The sequence below is a fragment of the Phalacrocorax carbo genome, chromosome 6 (genome assembly GCF_963921805.1).
Source record: "Phalacrocorax carbo chromosome 6, bPhaCar2.1, whole genome shotgun sequence".
In the NCBI taxonomy this organism is placed as follows: domain Eukaryota; kingdom Metazoa; phylum Chordata; class Aves; order Suliformes; family Phalacrocoracidae; genus Phalacrocorax; species Phalacrocorax carbo.
This window is the reverse complement of record NC_087518.1, coordinates 4,634,812-4,651,030: the sequence shown is the minus strand read 5'-3', so window position 1 is coordinate 4,651,030 and position 16,219 is coordinate 4,634,812. Positions and strand designations below refer to the sequence as shown.

The 16,219-nt window shown below is 45.9% G+C and overlaps 1 long non-coding RNA gene across 2 annotated transcripts in view; it reads left to right on the top strand.

The window, feature by feature from the left end:
- The window catches only part of LOC135313794 (uncharacterized), a 217,291-nt gene that overhangs the window by 172,224 nt on the left and 28,848 nt on the right, over positions 1-16,219 (top strand). Inside the window, exon 1 of one of the 2 annotated variants that reach the window (XR_010373294.1) lies at positions 7,119-7,187. The exons of the other annotated variant lie outside the window; for it this stretch is intronic. This is a non-coding gene — a long non-coding RNA (uncharacterized LOC135313794). Of the gene's footprint in view, positions 1-7,118; positions 7,188-16,219 lie in introns of those variants that run through there. 2 annotated transcript variants of the gene reach the window in all.

The window sequence follows — 16,219 nt, the reverse complement described above, 5'->3', positions numbered from 1 at the left end:
TTGTCTTCAAACCATCAGTCTGTCAGATGTGAGGGCCTGGGTAAACTGGATCAACCTGATCTCACATACAGCCTCTCTTTTGCTGTCTTAACACTGTCATAAACTTAACATAACACTAAATTCTCTCCTCTGGAGCTGTTGCTGGTCAGAAGATACACACTGGAGTCACTCTGCATTTTGGGTTTGACATTGGGCGAGGGAGGAGGCAATAGCATCCCACCGTCCCACAGCAGCTTCCGGCACCACTGTGTCCGTGAATGTTGCTCTCCTTTCTCTACCTGTGCTTTAGAACTTGGCTTCTTTACATTTCCATGCCTTGTTTGTCCATGGAAATGGTACCATTTCTCTGAAATTCTGGTCTTTTCTTTCTGCCCATAGCTGTGCAACCTGCTCTTCCCTTTATGTTTGGATGATGGTGACCCCTTCTCAGAAACACCCACTGTGTCAACTCCCTGTCCTCCTCAATGGAGCTGCCAAGGCGCTTTTCACTCCAGTTGACCTTATCACCTCATCTCTACTTACTCACATTTTCCACTCCAGCACACTCAGGCTCCTTATTCTCCCTTTCATTTCTCCTCAAAACTCTTATTTTTCCTATTTTAGTCATACAGTTTATCACATCTCCTACTTCCCCTTTCTTCCTCTTCGTCAGTGGTGGCACTTTTCTCCCATAGAACACTCTATACTTTGCTCAGAAATGCTCCTCTTGCCCTTTGAATTAGTAGTTTGATTTCCTTCCTCCTCTCTAGTCCATGCCCTGATGAATATTTGTTGATTTTACCTTATCTAATGAGCATTTGATGCACTTAAAAGCACTGGAGCATGGATGGGGACCCTGTGCCGCCTCTTTCCTGGATGAATGCTCTGAAGGGGGGCCAGCTGGTGATGTTTTTTTTTTTTAAAAAAAAAAAAAAATCACTCTGGCACAACAAATCTTCAGTTATCCTGTACAAAGTAGAATAGCTTCAGTGCAGCCTGCAGGCTGGCAGCTAGGGCTGTCTTTTGGGAAATGGAAGGTATTTTAAGTCCAGCAGCAGAGAAGAGAGAAAAGAGCCCAGATTGCTGAACTATTAGACGAAGGCAGCTCTGCTGTCCCGTCTTGCCTCTGCTGTAACACACTGCTGATCCCTCTCGTTCTTCTCATGTTTTAAAGAAAGGTCTTTGCTCTGTGATACGAGGAGTCACTTCAGACCTGCATATCTTCCGTGAAGCAGTTGGCTCCGTGCACTCCACATCCAACAACTAAACCCTTTTCCCCACTCAGCATTTCCTCCTGGGTTAGCAGGAGGCTCCTGCAGGTTACGGTTTTGGTTCCCAGCTGACCCTGCACATGATTTGTACCCGGCCTGTGTGTTCTCCTGGGTGAGTAATTCAGGGCTGCAAACGCCCGGGGACTGCAGAGGTGGCTAAAATGTGTGTAGTGCAATGCCAAGCCTGGGGTGGCCGAGTCCATCCTGGATCCAGTATTTGTGAGGGCATGTTCTGGATTCAGGGGAGGCTTAGTACTATGTGGAGCCTCAGGGGTGTGGATGACGATGTTTCTTGCATTACAGTAATGTTAGTCAAGTTGGGTGGGTGGGTCTTGGGGTCAAGAGCCAGAAGCTAAGGAACCAGCACAGGGCTGGGCACCCAGAGGCTTGTTCATTGTGTCCAGCTGTATCATCTGCTCAGGACGGCAATACTGCCTCTCCCCACGAACCCAGCCGCATGTCGGCAGCTGAGCAAGGAAGATTTCAGCTGTGGGGTTTGGGCGTTAAGGCGGAGAGGCTGGTGGCTGGAGCCACACGCAGCGTTTTGAAAATCCACCTTCCACTATCTTCTATTCCCTGCTCTTATCTCTGCTTGACATTTTCTCTTTCCCCCATTGTGATCCTCAGCCTGAAATAATTGAAAAGCAATATAAACTGTCTTATTTGTCTTAGTCCGAGAGTACCAGCTTGTTCTACCCTTAAATTCTCTTGGGGACCTGAGGGCAAATTTTTTCGCAATACTCCTTTTTTCGGAGGGGGAGCAGTGTAAAGTTTTCTAACGTGTATAAAACTTTTGATTGCTTTCTGCACTCTCCAAACAGGCGATCACGTAGCCCTCCGATCTTTCACTTCTTTATGGGATATCACCTTGTGCCTCTTCTATTTTAAGGATTTCTTAAAGCAAGTGCTCCTTCTCTGCTGTACTTTCATCTTGCCAAAAGCTCGCTGCATCTTCTGTATGCCTCAGGCTCAGGACTCGGCATACCTTGTTTTTCTGAAATACCTTTTTTGGATCAAAGTAACTTTGTCTTCAAAAATGGAATAGGTACTGAATTTGTTTTATATTTATTAAGAGAATTAAAAAATAAAAATCCCAGCAATAATCTAGAAGGAACGTTGCAGCTGAGTTATGCCGGATGTCGAGATTTTCAATTTTTGTCCCGTTTCAGAAAGAGAGAGTCCAAAATGTCAAATTCTTAAGGCATGTAAAGAGCTTGTGGGTATTTGGTTCTGGAAAACAATTCACTAATTACTTGTATGTTTTACTTTCCTCGATCTTTTGTTTATATCAGTAATATGTTTACAACTTGTGACCTTTTTTTGTTTGTTCTTGAAGCTTGACTTCTAGTTGCATTTAGTTTCAGCGGGGTACTTTAAATCATATATATATATATATATCTCGAGATCTTTGGTGCTTTGTAATAGTTACCAAAGTAAATTGCCTTCTTACTAAAAATGAAACAAAGAATTTGGGGTATCATACCTCAAGGTTTGTTTGGTTTGTGGTTTGTTTCTTTATTCGCCCTGGCTTATATTGCATGAAAATACAAAACTCCAGACCGATAGCGGATGAAGCTGGAGCAGTGGTTACAGTCCCCAGCTCTTCTACCCGGTCTGGAAACCCCAGGAAGCCCCCTAAAAAAGTAAAATAAAAAATAATCCCAAATAGTGCCACTGGGAAGAAAAACCAAAAAAGCCTTCTTAACCTTCAGCCACCTTTTCTCTGTCCAAACCTGTGAAGAGCAGGTAAGTCTTACACGATTGCTAGGTGCCAAGTTTGATGAAGGAAGGAGCCATCAGAGCCTGCATCCTCACCAACTCCTAAAAGTGTGCGTACACTTCTGATCTCTTACACATTGCTATTATTTTTCTCTTTTTCTTGTGGATTTTCATTTAGAGATGGCTAAGCAGGATCTTTGCCCCATAAAGAACACATAAAAAAGAGAAGCTAAAAATGAGCCAGGGAGCTGTGAAGTGGAATAGCAAAATGGTGAGGTTTGTTAATCACAAATAAAAGTACTTAGGAGTGCAGGAAGAAGACAACTGTGTAAAATCAATCATTCAATCAACCAAACTACCATGTGCTTTAATGACATTCATTCAGAGTCACTTAATAAAACCGTAAAATTAACAACTCAAATAATAAGTAAGTCAGCTCGAACAAGCGAGTTTTCAGCAGGAATGTGGATAGCTAAAATAAGCTCAGCACAACAACATATCGCAGCCACGAACAACCCAGCCTAAGAGAAGTGATGCCTCTAACCCTTGAGTTGCTGGGAGCTGGCAGTTACACTGGTCTGCAGGGAGCCTTAGAGACCATGAATATAAATGTTTTGTGGGCTCAGGAGGGGGAGCAGCTGTGGAAATGGCATGAAGTGTAAGGCACGCCAAGAGCAAAGCTCAGAGGTGCAGAGCCAGAGGCTTTGCAGTGTGCTGCATGGTGCAGTGCTGGTGTGGTCCCAGTCCTGTGTGCAAGTGGGATGTGGGGCGAGGATGGGAGAGCATTCAGTATGTTATGAGAAAAGCAATAGGCACGTAGGACTGGCCACGTCAGCAGGCTTCTCTGTGCTGCGCATCATGAAGACAGCTTAAAACTAGCTCCAAAAGGGGCTCAAATTCAAGAGAAGAACAAAAGATATTTTGGCTACTCTGGCATATGCTTCTGCAAGGGGAGAGGAAAAGCCTGGAGGTTTGGCAGACAGAGGTTACAGTGATCTAAAGCAAGAGTTTAAAAGAGAGGGAAGAAGGGATAGGTTTTGGCAGAAAGTCAGTGGATTTAGTCAAAGTGTAGATACTGGTGGAAGTGAACAGAGGAGAGGTGCTGACAACCTTTGGCCACTTTCCTTCGGTGCAGGGGAGCCTGTGAAAACGGCCGAACAATTGCGCTGCCAGCTTCCATAATGTAAGTTTGAGCCATGCAATACCTTCCACTCCCTTAACTCCCATGTTCTCTGACTCATGTGATTGGGAAAGGAACTCAGGATTATTTTTAACTGTGTTTCTAACCCTCAATAATAGACAGAAACCTGAACAAAGTAGTCTAAAGCCAGGAGGCAAATTTAAAGGAAGCAAAAAATATTTAGCTAAAATCCTCATAATTTGAGGGCTTCATTCATTTTTTAAAAGTACTTCTTCAACTTCAAGTATTTAATTTTACCCCTTGGTTTGTCTGCAGCCATCCTGTTTTAGCCATGCAACATCCTTTTGACTGCAATTATATAGTCATGTCGTTCAGCTATCGTACACCCCCTCAGACATTCTTTTGGTAAAGGGAATTTTTAAATACGAAGTGAGAGTTAATCAGCAGCCAGATTGAAGTATTGCGGAAAGATATTGAAACTGCTTGATATTTGTAAGAACTCTGGTGTCTCCTTTATGTGCATTTTAAGCCATGCTGTGCTTGATGACCTTGTAATGATGAAGTCTGAAGGGAAATGGAGACTGAATCATCGCTTCTGAGACTGATGGTTTCGGCGGAGGCTGATGCTCTGAGCATGGTCACGGAAAAATAGCTGTTGTTCAAAGGTCAGTATGTGGATTTGGCATAGGGCCCAGATACTTAAAAACATCTGCAAAGCTGCTATGATCACTGCTGATCAGCGGGACGCAGGAAGAGGTGGAGATCCGGAGCCAGATGCGCTCATTAGCAGCCGCTTTGCCCCTGAGAGGCTGCATTTCTGAGAGCCCTGCTATTCCCACCCGCGGCTCTGAGGCTCACAATGATGTCCCAGGAGTGACGTTAACACGAAACCAGTGTCATTAGCTGATCAGAGTTAGGATTACTGCAGAAATTGAAATCAGAGGCAGCAGGGGCATGTGTGTGTTGTGTTACAGTAGGAAGCTGAAGAACTGAGTCCCAAATCCTCATCAAGGTTCAGGCACCCAAGCCCAGCTGATTTACAGGTATATCCCAGCTCCTCCGCAAGGCTGAAATATTACCCCTAGACACTCTGCCTGCACTTTTCTCATAGGAACATAGCATTTGGCATTACCTATGTGCCAGGTTAGTGAGATGCTAAGGTAGCAAATGGAGCTCAGTCTCCTAAACCAGCCCTTAACTCTGGCATCGTTGGGAGCTTTCTGCTGCTGAGTGCCACGCTCCCCCACATCAAGAGAAATGGCTGCTTTATCCTGGACCACAGGCAGCAGCCTCGACCTTTCCTGGCATCTGACATGTTCCTGGTGTGTTTTCAAACCTCTCCCTTGAGCTGCCAAAATTGCCTGATGACATGAAGCCACCTCCAAGCTCTCTGCCATGTAGGTGAGTTGCCAGCCTCCCAGGTGCCTGCCTAAGGGCTGTACCTTAGGTAGGCACCTCCTGGTGCCATCTCCTCCATCCCATACCCCTGAAGTCCAAAACCCCCGCAGCTTCCTGGAGCCCCATGCAGGCAAAGCTTTGTGCGTGCTGAGCCTTCTGTCTCCGAGCCTGGACCCCACACAAGCAGCAGGGCGGGCATTTGGGCAGGGGAATGAATCGCTGGTGCGGCAGTGCCGACCTGGCAGGGTCCCAGGGAGAAAGTTAAGGCAGGGAACTGGGAGCAGAGTCCCTGCAGCCGCCAGCATCGCACCCGGAGGGAGGCCAGCTGCTCCGATGGGCAGCCGCCTGCCAGCGCCTCCGGGAAAGGAGTTCAAGTCCCAGACAGCCACTGGGAAAGGCAAAGATGCATCACCCGGAAGGCTTGTCTTTGGAGATGCTGGCTACTCCCTGGTCTGGAAATTGAACACCCTGGTTTTTGAAAGATAGCTGAAATATTTTGGATACTTACTTATATCATTAGCTTTTAGCTGCTCTGGATACTGTGGATTAATTATTCTGGATTCTACTGTTAAGTAATTAGAGCTGTCTTGTTTACTAGCAAATTTTCTGTTTGTTGCTCCAGGGTGATTTGTTTTATATTAAATTAAGTACCTAGGGCAAGTAGCATCCAAGTGTCCCAAATGCCAGCAAAGAATTGGTTTTGTTTTGCCTCTGGACAGTTTTGAGATGTTTCCAGAATGGACACTAACAGTCTCTCTGTTTAAAATCCCTCTCTTTCCCAAAACAAAAGCTTTCTTCTGTTTGCTGATTTGGGGTTGTTTTGGTTGGTTTGTTTGTGTTTTGGTTTGGTTGGTTGGTTTGTTTGTTTTTTTTTAATATGACTTTCCTTTAATTCTGTGTCACCTGAACTGTACTAGGAGTTACTTTCAAGCTGAAGCTTGACTTCAAAACTCCACCTTTGCCCCTGCACTACTTCGATAACATGCGATGAGATTTGCGTCCCTTTTGGGACGTGTGTTGTCAGCTCTTCTATCAATTCATCAAGTTGACTGTTTCTTCATGTTTTGGGATCACTATTGCAGCCACAGCTGCTCAGAAATGCTTTGATGAGATTGGTAGGGAAGAGAGGAAAGTAAAGGGAGGGCCAAGAGTCAAATCATAAAAGTCAAAATAATTTTTTACGAAGATTGCGGGTGGAGAAGAGAGTCCTGCTCCGGCCTCACTGCCCTTGTGGGCTGGTCTCCATCTGCACCGTTGGGGTGGTCTTGCTTTGTGTTAGTAATTGATAGTGGGGAATGGATGACTTGGGGGCGTAGGGAGGTAGTTATGTGGCAAAGCAATTCTGAATCAGTGCCCTGGAAGGGGGAATGGTTCCGTGGAGCTCTGCGTGCGCCTCCTCTTCGGGTTGGGGATGCAAATCTCTGCCTTCACCTCCCTGCTGGGCATCGGGCTCCTTTGGCCCCTTCCCATCCTCCTGCAGAAGTAGAGCAGTCATTAAAATATGAATATTTTTGAAGAATCCAAGCTTTTGTTTCCCAGCCAGCTCTAACTGTAGCTCTCTGTTGACAAAAACTGTACAAATACATTTTGTCAAGAATGTCTTTTATTTTAGATGAAGAGAAGAACAAAGCAAGAAAAGGAGTCGTCTCCAGAAAGGCTTGTGTCCTTCATTTATAAAGGTCTGTGCAGAAAACAATGCAAGAAAAATGTGACCACCCCGCCACCCTTCTCTGCTAAGGTCAGAAGCTGAGCTTTTAAACCAGGTGGAATTAATGAATCAAAGACATAATATTGACACAGTGGAATAGCAACGAAAATATTGCAATTCCATGTAAGAGCTCCTTTCCCTCGCAACGGCCAGCACCAGCTGCTTTGTGAAAAACATGGGGGAACCTGAAGGGGATTTTTTTTTCTTTTCCCACATGGAAATTTTTGTCTTTTTTTTTTTTTTTTTTTGTCCTCTGCGATATCTATTTAGATGCCTGGAAAGGGGGAGGAACACATGTCCTACCCTGGTAAGACTTGGCAGAGAGTTCAGAGTTTCATAAGCAGTGTGCTTATTCAATTATTTTTAGCACATTATTACCAGGCTGTTTTGGTTTATTTAACGTATGATATTGACTCTTTCCCCATCCAGCTGTGAAGCCACTCTCGCTGCCTGCCATGCAGGCTGGGCTTGCAGGGCTTTACCGGAGAGGAGCTGCCTGCTCTGGGCTGCTGCCAAATACCAAGAGCATCACCAACCTCTCCTCTGCCTTTCGCCAAGCCCGATACTGGGCACCGGTGATGACTATTCCCTGCTCTCTTGAAAGAATTTTCCCTCTCTTGGGTACAGCTTTCTAGTTTCTGGACCTGATGTAGTTGTTAGAGCTCCCAAGCAAAGTCCTCAAGAGTTATGCTGGCTCTGCTGAGCTGCAATAACTGATTGCCTGTGTCCTCTGCCTGTGACAAATACAGGCTCGTGCCCCAGTGAAATACGTTTATGCTAACACATTTTTCTTAATTTGCATTGGGCTAAAAGTGTTGGTACAGGCAGCTTAGTGAAATGTAGTTGCTTGTTAATCCATGGCAACTTAATCATGTGTCTGGGCACTAGCTGTACTGGTTGGGTAATATACCACAGCAGATATTTGTTGCGTTTATGGTTTTCAGACAACTGATACTGTTTAGCTGGAAGATAAACATTTCAAAACCATGCAATGATTTAGGAGCCATGGGCAAAATGTATGGGAGTTGGGTATCTGAACTCATTTAAAGATCTTGCTGCATGTTCCTGCTTCTAAAATGTGGCAGTGGGCCAGTGTTCATAGATATTTAAATACTGACAGATGCACTCAGAATAAAAATCCTACTAGGTGACTGTCTGCATCCTTAGACTTCTAAATACTTGTATATATCTAGCATTTAAAAGCTTACTTTTCTGGTCCCATTTGTTTGAAATCATTTAATGAGTCCACATTGCTTTTAACAACTTAAGATCTTGGTTTATACAGGTATAAAAGGTTAAGTATTGTACTCATCAGGAAAAGACCCTAAAATTGTATTTATTTGAATGGACTTTTTGAAATCAGTTCCTCTTTCTGTAGCAGAGAAATTTTTAAAAGTACAGCTGTATAAGGTGATGCTGATAAATAAAGAGCATTTCTGCTGTGTGGCAAAATGAACAAGGTCTGGATGTCCCCTAGAGGTAGAGCTTGGGTAGAGATGCACGAGCTCGGGTGCTCTCTCAGGACTCTCCAGTGCCAACGGGTCCATCCCTAGAAAGTTGCCGTGGACAGAACTGGGGTGAGGGTGAGGCACCCCAAGGGGTGCTCGCGGTGGAGGAGCACCGCTGCACCCCGGCGCTGTCCAGAGCTACCGAAATTGTCAAGGCTGGACCCGCTCTTGGAGAAAAGTTTTGTTTGAGTTTGACGATGGGAGGATTTGCCCCAGAGAGGGGAAAAAAAGCTAAAGTTGAAGAAAACGTGGTATTTCGGGCTGGATGGTTTTACATGTCTTTTCTAATCTGTGGGGCTGGGAAAAGGCTTTGACGGCATGCTATAAACTTCTGCACAGTCGTGTCTGTGAATGCAATGGGTTGTTACTAACACTAAGTAGGGAGAAATGTGACTTTTTTATTGTTGTTTATTTTTTAATCAACCCTGTGTTAAGCCTGTGCATACATCTGTCATCAGAGACCCTCTTCCTGTTGCACTTAATGGCCTTTCTGCTGCCAACCCAAAGATTGACTGTACAGGGCTGGCGTTTTTCCAGTGTCAGTTTTTCTTCTTGTCAGCTTTTCTCTTCCTTTTTTTTTTTTTTCTTCTTCCCCCTCTTGTTTGGTGACAGTATTTCTTTGTTTAGCTTCTTTCCATGCTAGACTCTTCCCCACCAAAAACCCTGTGCAGGGACTTTGCTGCGCATGTTAAGGAAAGATAGCAAAGCATGCTTGAAAGTGGCTTTAAATACTCAAACACATGGGAGATATTAGCTAGCAAAGGAAACGTTTTACTGTAAAGTAATCTACAGTTCAATGAATTTATGGAAATAAATTTGACTACAAGTTAGTCCTGAAATATATAAAAGTGTGCTGGGAGGAAGGGTTTGCCAGAGGAAAGCTGCATAAAATGGCTACTCTGGAGAAGGAGGAAGGCAAGTTAGCAGGGCACAAAGGGACGTAGCATGGATTTTGTGCTCTATTTCCTTACCTGTTCATACGCTGGTGCAATTCATAGATTGGGGTCCAGCCACCTTTTTTCCCCTTTACAACAGCTATCGCAGCGGTTGCTGATGGCCTGGTAGCCCATGCAGCTCAGCTCTTCACTGCTGCTGATGCCTGTACCTCTAGGCTGAAGTGTGCTTGCATGTCCTGTGGTCCTACATCCTTCCTGCTGCGTTGTTCATATGGCAAGCCTGGGACTTAGACAAGGTCCGGACGGAGGATGTGTCTCCTGCGAAGGTCCTGGATGTGGGAAGCTTTTAGGCTCTGTTGAGTCCACAGGGCTGGAGCACGTGTATCTGGCTTTTCTGCAGCCCGAGTTTGTGCTGCCATGTCCAGGCATGGGTTTTGCAGCCTCCACATCACCAGCTGGAACAGAAACCCGATGTCCTTGCCACACGGAGACCGCCAGTCGTGAGGACAGCCGCTCAAAATGATAAGACGACATCTAGGGGAAATGGAAAATGGGAGCACCTTTCAGGTGTTAAAGAGGAAATGTCCAAATACCACTTGTACCCAAGTTTTTCTACCTGCCTCAGACCAGGTAGTGAGCAGGCTGACAAGCGTGAGCTCAGAAGACGCCGTGAGCTGTCAGCATGTTGATTCACTCAGATTTTAAAACAAAAAAAAAAGTCTGGCTTGGAGATTTGCCTCAGACCTTTCTGACTTTGCTTTATCCCACAGGGCAGCCTGTCCGGAGCCGCACGGATCCAGCACCGCCTGTGCTGGTTCAGGCTCAGCGTGAGCAGCTGCAGCTCTGCTGCCTTGACAGAGTTTGTGTTTTCCTGTGATCAGATTTGGCCCCGGCTCCCCCGGCTCCGCACTGTATGAAAGCTGCAGGCAGGAGACATGCTGTTTAGATGACACTGCGTTGTTTTCTAGGAAAGGCGCCGTAGTAAGTGCTAGCAGCTTTATTGGATGAAATTAAATGTATATCATCCTCAATGATGACGGTTTGTAGATCTTTACTTTGGCACATTATGGAATTTATGGAGCGTAAAACAATTTCCGAATCGACAGTGCAGAGATCAGGAAACACTGTTGTACATTTGGAAATGCAAAGCAGTGTGCGAGCGTTGTGCTGGGAGAGGTGCTATCGGCTGCTTCCCCAGCTGTAAGGGAAAGCAGAATTGTTGTGGCAAACAGCAATAGTCCTGGTGCTCTGCCAGCTCGCGAGTGGGGCAGCTTGGTCAGTGCCTGTGAATTATCCAGCGAGCGATTCAGCTTCTAATTGGGTGCAAGTGCTTAATAGCCCTATACAGTTATGTAAATACCATGTAAACAGAAACAAACTCCAGTGATCGGAGGCAGCAGCAGCAGCTATGATTAGATCGCATTTACAGCAAAACAACTAATTGCCTGAGCGCTGGGTTAGTGAGTTCACACCCAGCTCGGAGGATTTGCACCTACGATGGGTTACGGTCAACAATCGATGGCAGCTGCTCCCAGGTCCTCCTTCCCCGTCAAATTCCCCTTCTTACAAAGCCAGCGTTGGGGTTAGACACATGCTAGACACACATGGACCTATTCTGGACCCAAATGCAAGAAATGTCAAGTTTGCAGCCCTGGGGAGGGCCTGGTTGTCTCCTTTGTGCTGCTGCTCATTCGGAGAGCAGGGACAGGGCTGCCCTTACAGGGGAGCCGAGGGATCCTGGGGCAAGGCACGCTGGTGGGGCTGAGGCTGGGACACCCACGTACCGCGTGTCAGGGTCAAATCCAGCTGGCTGCCACGTCTAGTGTTAATTCCCATCCAGTCACTTCTTGCCTTTGTGGATTCCTTCCTGGCCTTGTCCTTGTAATTTAGGAGCAGAAAACAATTATAAACTGATGGAGATGGTTTGAATTTGGTCTTTGGGCGATGAGGTCTGTGCTGCAGGTGCTCCTGACGGTGGGAATTGCTATCTCACTTGTTGTGGTTCAGTTGATAAACAAATTATTCTCTCTAGAACTGCCTGGGTGATCTTTGTTGTAAACAATGGGAGATTTCCATTTCAAAAAAAGGGCAATAAAAATATTTGAAGTGTGTCAATTTATGGAAAAATGGGAGTGATTAATCCAGACGATGAGAACTGGCAGTATATTGAAATATTGGGCTGGTATTTTCTTGCAGATAAGGCTATAGAGAAGAGCAAAGATGAACTGATTTTACTTAGGGTCTGTGGCAGTAAAACCTCTTTTCTCTGGAAGACTTTCTTACGCTCTCAGAAACCTGGAGATAAACAAAGGCTTGCAAAATAACTCAGCGGAGTCCTTACTGCCCCCAGACCCCAGCAGATGGGAACGGGTCCTGGTGGGGCGAGGGGGAAGGGCGAAACTGGTGGTGTGTATGTGGCAGAATGGAAAAGATTTAAGAAACTACTGATTTGGGAATGTCCGTGGTGTTACGATGTGGACATTTTGGCATTAATAGAGAATTCAAAGACAGTTGCTGGCAGAAAGCAACTTAAAATAGCCCAAACTGGTAAAATTAGCAACAGTAGAGGAAGCAGCAGAGATTTTAAAAGCAGGCACTTGGGAAGCAGGGAAGATAAAACTCAGTAAACAAAATGCAAAGCTGTTTGGAAGGTGGTTAGGCTCTGGAGAGGTGTTTCCACTCTGGAAAGACTCATTCTGCATCTGTTTGTGCATTTAAAATGGCCCAGGGCAAGATTCAGAGGAGGATTTAAGCTTTGCAGCTTAGTTGGGTGCAACAGAATTTAAACCTTTGTAGAAAGCACATCCTCACCTTGAGCCTCACTGCCTCTGTATGTGGGGGGTGAGGTTTCTTTGAACTTATTGAATTTAATAGTAATTAAATGAATGAACAGATGTCATGTTTTCCATCACTGTGCTATAGGCCACCTCCAGTCTTCCACTCTCAGTGGAAGAGAGTCTGGAAACATGGAAAATATTGCATTTATTGTTCAGCTTTACCTCGCCTTCAACCCAGCACCTGTAGGTGACAGTCGGCCCAGCAGGAGCTTTTCCTGAGTGAAACCTCAGCTCAGCCTTCTTTCCTCAGAATGGTCTGTTACTGCAAGGATTTACCTTGGACAAGAAGCTGAGAAACAGCTTCTTTCAACTTTTGGCAGTAAATAGGTTCCCACAAGCAGATTTCTCAATGTAGAATTTTTTACTAGAATAATTTATTCTCAAGAAATTAAGTTGGTGTTAAATGTGGATGAATTATTCTTTTCTTTTTTTACCCCTGTTTATGCTATGTAAGGAAGAGGCTTCTGCCTGAATGTGCAAATTAAAATGCTTTTCATGGGTATTTTTCATGGTGGGCTTTAGTTGCCGTTTCCTTTTCTCAGAATGAGAGCTTTCACCTCTTCTGCACCCCAATGTCTGCATTTGTATTGGACTTCCCAGGGCCAGCTGCCCAAGCCGTATCCCAGACCTTGCTACCCTCAGTCATGCAGAACAGAGTCTGAATTCCTGAACTGTCCCATCTGTTCCACTCAGGCAGTTTAGAGAGGAATCATTGCAAGAAAAGTCTATGTTTTCCCCGTCCATCCTATTATGTTTGTGAAGAAAGCAGCTTTATTTTCCTGAAGTCTTTAAAATAAATTAGTGCAATACTTTGGTTGGTTTTTGGTTTTTAAAATTGTCAGCTTTAAGATATATAAAGAAACCCAGAGCTTTTTCTTTTCCAACAAATTGTCCAAGTGACAAGCCAGCAGTTGCAGCCCATAATGAATTATTCTCCCAGAAATCATGGACACAGTCTCATTGCTTGACTGTAGGTGGTAAATACAGAGTTTAATGGCTCAATTGCTTAAAATTATTTGCATGGATACAAAACCATGTGTATACTGCAGGTGCTTCAGGGGAGGCCTAACGAGGATTGCTGTGCATTTCTATAGGCGCTCGCAGTGTGAGCTGGCTGCTCTTGGGTCCTGGACACCAAGGTTGATCCTCTCTTTGCCGTCATCCTTCTTTACTTTAACACGTTACTTCTGATTGACAACATATTGCAGCCCATTAGCTTTAAATCCAGCGCTTTCTCTGAATTCCTGCTGCTGCCTGGAGCCCCTTTCAAGGCTCCCCAAGCCTCACCCTCCACATCTCCAAACCCCAGCATGCTTAAAGAGGACTTTTATGAGCACGTTGCACGAGCCCCTGAGCGCGCGGCGAGGAGGTTAAATATCGCGTGCCTGCCTTTGGTTCGAGGTGCGTTTCCGCAAGGTCATGGCTGCGCTTATCGCTGTGGCCTCCAGCCGCTACGTCACGTGTCTCAGTGTTTCCTTAAGAGCATTCTTCGCCTATAGGTACAAAAGTCTAAATTTACTAATTTCTAAGGCTTCACTTCCCAAGCGGGAGGGACCCCGCTTCATTCTGAGTGTGAATGGCTGAAGTCAAAGGGATTTGATCCCTACATTGAAAGTGGCTTCATCAGTCCGGGTTAGAGATAGGCCCAGTCAACCTCACAGCGATTCTGCTATTGGAACCGTTACATTACCGACACAGAAACATCCGCAGCTCCTTACATTTACAATTTAATTACTTATTATTATGTTAAGCATTAGTGAAGTTGCTTGAGAATAAACTACTTAAATTGCATTGCGAGCACAGTTTTGGCACTGATTCTGAGGTCTTTATTTATGTAGCTGAGTAGTTTCCTTGAATTTAATCAACTGTTTGCCCAAGTGCAAACCTGAGTTTTGCAGAATCAAACCCCATATTTTTGTTGTAGGCTTAGAAACTGTGACATTGCTGTATGTGTGGCATGACAGCTGTCATTTTTATATTAATAGCATAATGTAGTGAGAGCTTTGATATAAACACTGTAATTGATGTGTTTATGACGAAGAACTGTAGCATTCGGTGCCGGAGGGTTTAGCACTGCGTCTGAGCAGCAATTCTCTAACATTCCCATTTATTTCTCCCATACTCCTGTTTACCCACATCCTGAAATGTCAAGAGCAGTACACCTCGATGCGGGCCACTGTGCCTAACAAGGCGAGATCTAATTAAGATGACTAAAAGCAAATTCCTGGGCGAAGGAGAGGTCTATGCTGATGCTGCTGGTTTTCCTCTGAATCACGTGGTTTCAACACTGATTCTGCTGATGCTGTGTCAATGGATATTTCAATATGCCTCTGAATAAGGTGTAGCTGGCTGCTGTCTCGGCTTGGACCTTGGAGTAACTTCGTGTGGCAGAGCTGTGGAGCTGCAGTGTCCCAGTGAATTGTTGGTGTTCTGGTGACATCTGGGTAGGACACAACACATCAATCCCCTTTTAAGTGCTGTTGAGAGCGGATGCATGGGGAAAGTAGGGTCAGGAAGGAGACTGTTGCATTTGCTGCAGTTACAGCTCACATCTGACCTGGATCTATGCTCAGCCTTGCTCCCCAGCTCCTCACTTGCTATGCTCATTAAACACAGGCAGGGCTGTAGGCTGTCTCTCCAGAGCATCCAGGTCTCTGGGGTGGGAGGCAAGCCAGACTGCTGGGCAGCAGGGGCAGAATGGCACCCCCAGGTGACTTAGGAAGCTCCTCTGACCACTCCTCGGCAGAGAGTTGCCACTTTGCAGTTGAGACAACAGTCTTACTACTTGAGGGATGCGATAGCCAGCGGCAACAGCAGCCAGCGGCATTCCTGGCTGAGCCTGGGAATGGAGCCGAGGAGAAGTGCTTCTACAGCTCATCCGAATCCTTCACACGAAGTAGCAGTTCAGTAGCAATTAGCATCCCTGCCAGAGCTCGGCTGCAGCGGTGCGGAGGGCACCGCTGGGGAGGCGACGGGTCTGCTCTCTGTCCGTGACCCACCAAGCGCTCACCAGGCTTGCGGGGAGGAACCGTGGCCTGCTGCCACTGCCCCCGCAAACCAGAGCCCAATTACAGAGGGCTCCTGCCATGCTCCATCCCAGCATCGTCGCACAGACAGGTATCGGGGACGTCACCCCTCTCCCTCGCCGGGAGTGGGAAAGCGGCCAAGAGGAGCAGAGGAGCGTGTAGAGATTTGACAGGACGTGGCTTCCCAAATGTACCGGCCAGCGTAACTGTGCTCAGTTCTCCTCGTCATGTGCAGCGTTTTTGGCAGTCTCTCCAAAGCAGTGTGTTTCCAAACAGGGCTCACGGTCAGTGGCACCATCTGTTGAAAGGACATTCGCGTGCCCTTATGCCTAATTTGTACATGCAAAATTGTGACCCAGCTGCACATATGCTACTGCAGGTGAGATTCTGCCTTTAACTTTCTGGAAATGAAGCCACAAATGGCCACAAATTTGGATGGTTCTCCAAAAGATGCGCTCTGTGTTTGTACTGTCTCAGCGCTGGGACTGGGGAGCACTCGCGGTTCAAGGGGACTGTTGCTGCTATGGCCAGCCTGGCATTACACAGCATCACTCCTGCACCTGACCCCAAGCGTGTGATTGTTGTTGAAAGAAATGTCAGTCAAAATTGCTAGTTTCTGCAATATTGTGATACCTGCAGATCTATTTGGGAATAATCTACCGACATGCAAGTATAGGTTCCTAACTCAAAAGGGGCAGAAGAAGGAACAGAAAATTGCCTTTGCACAGGATTTAAT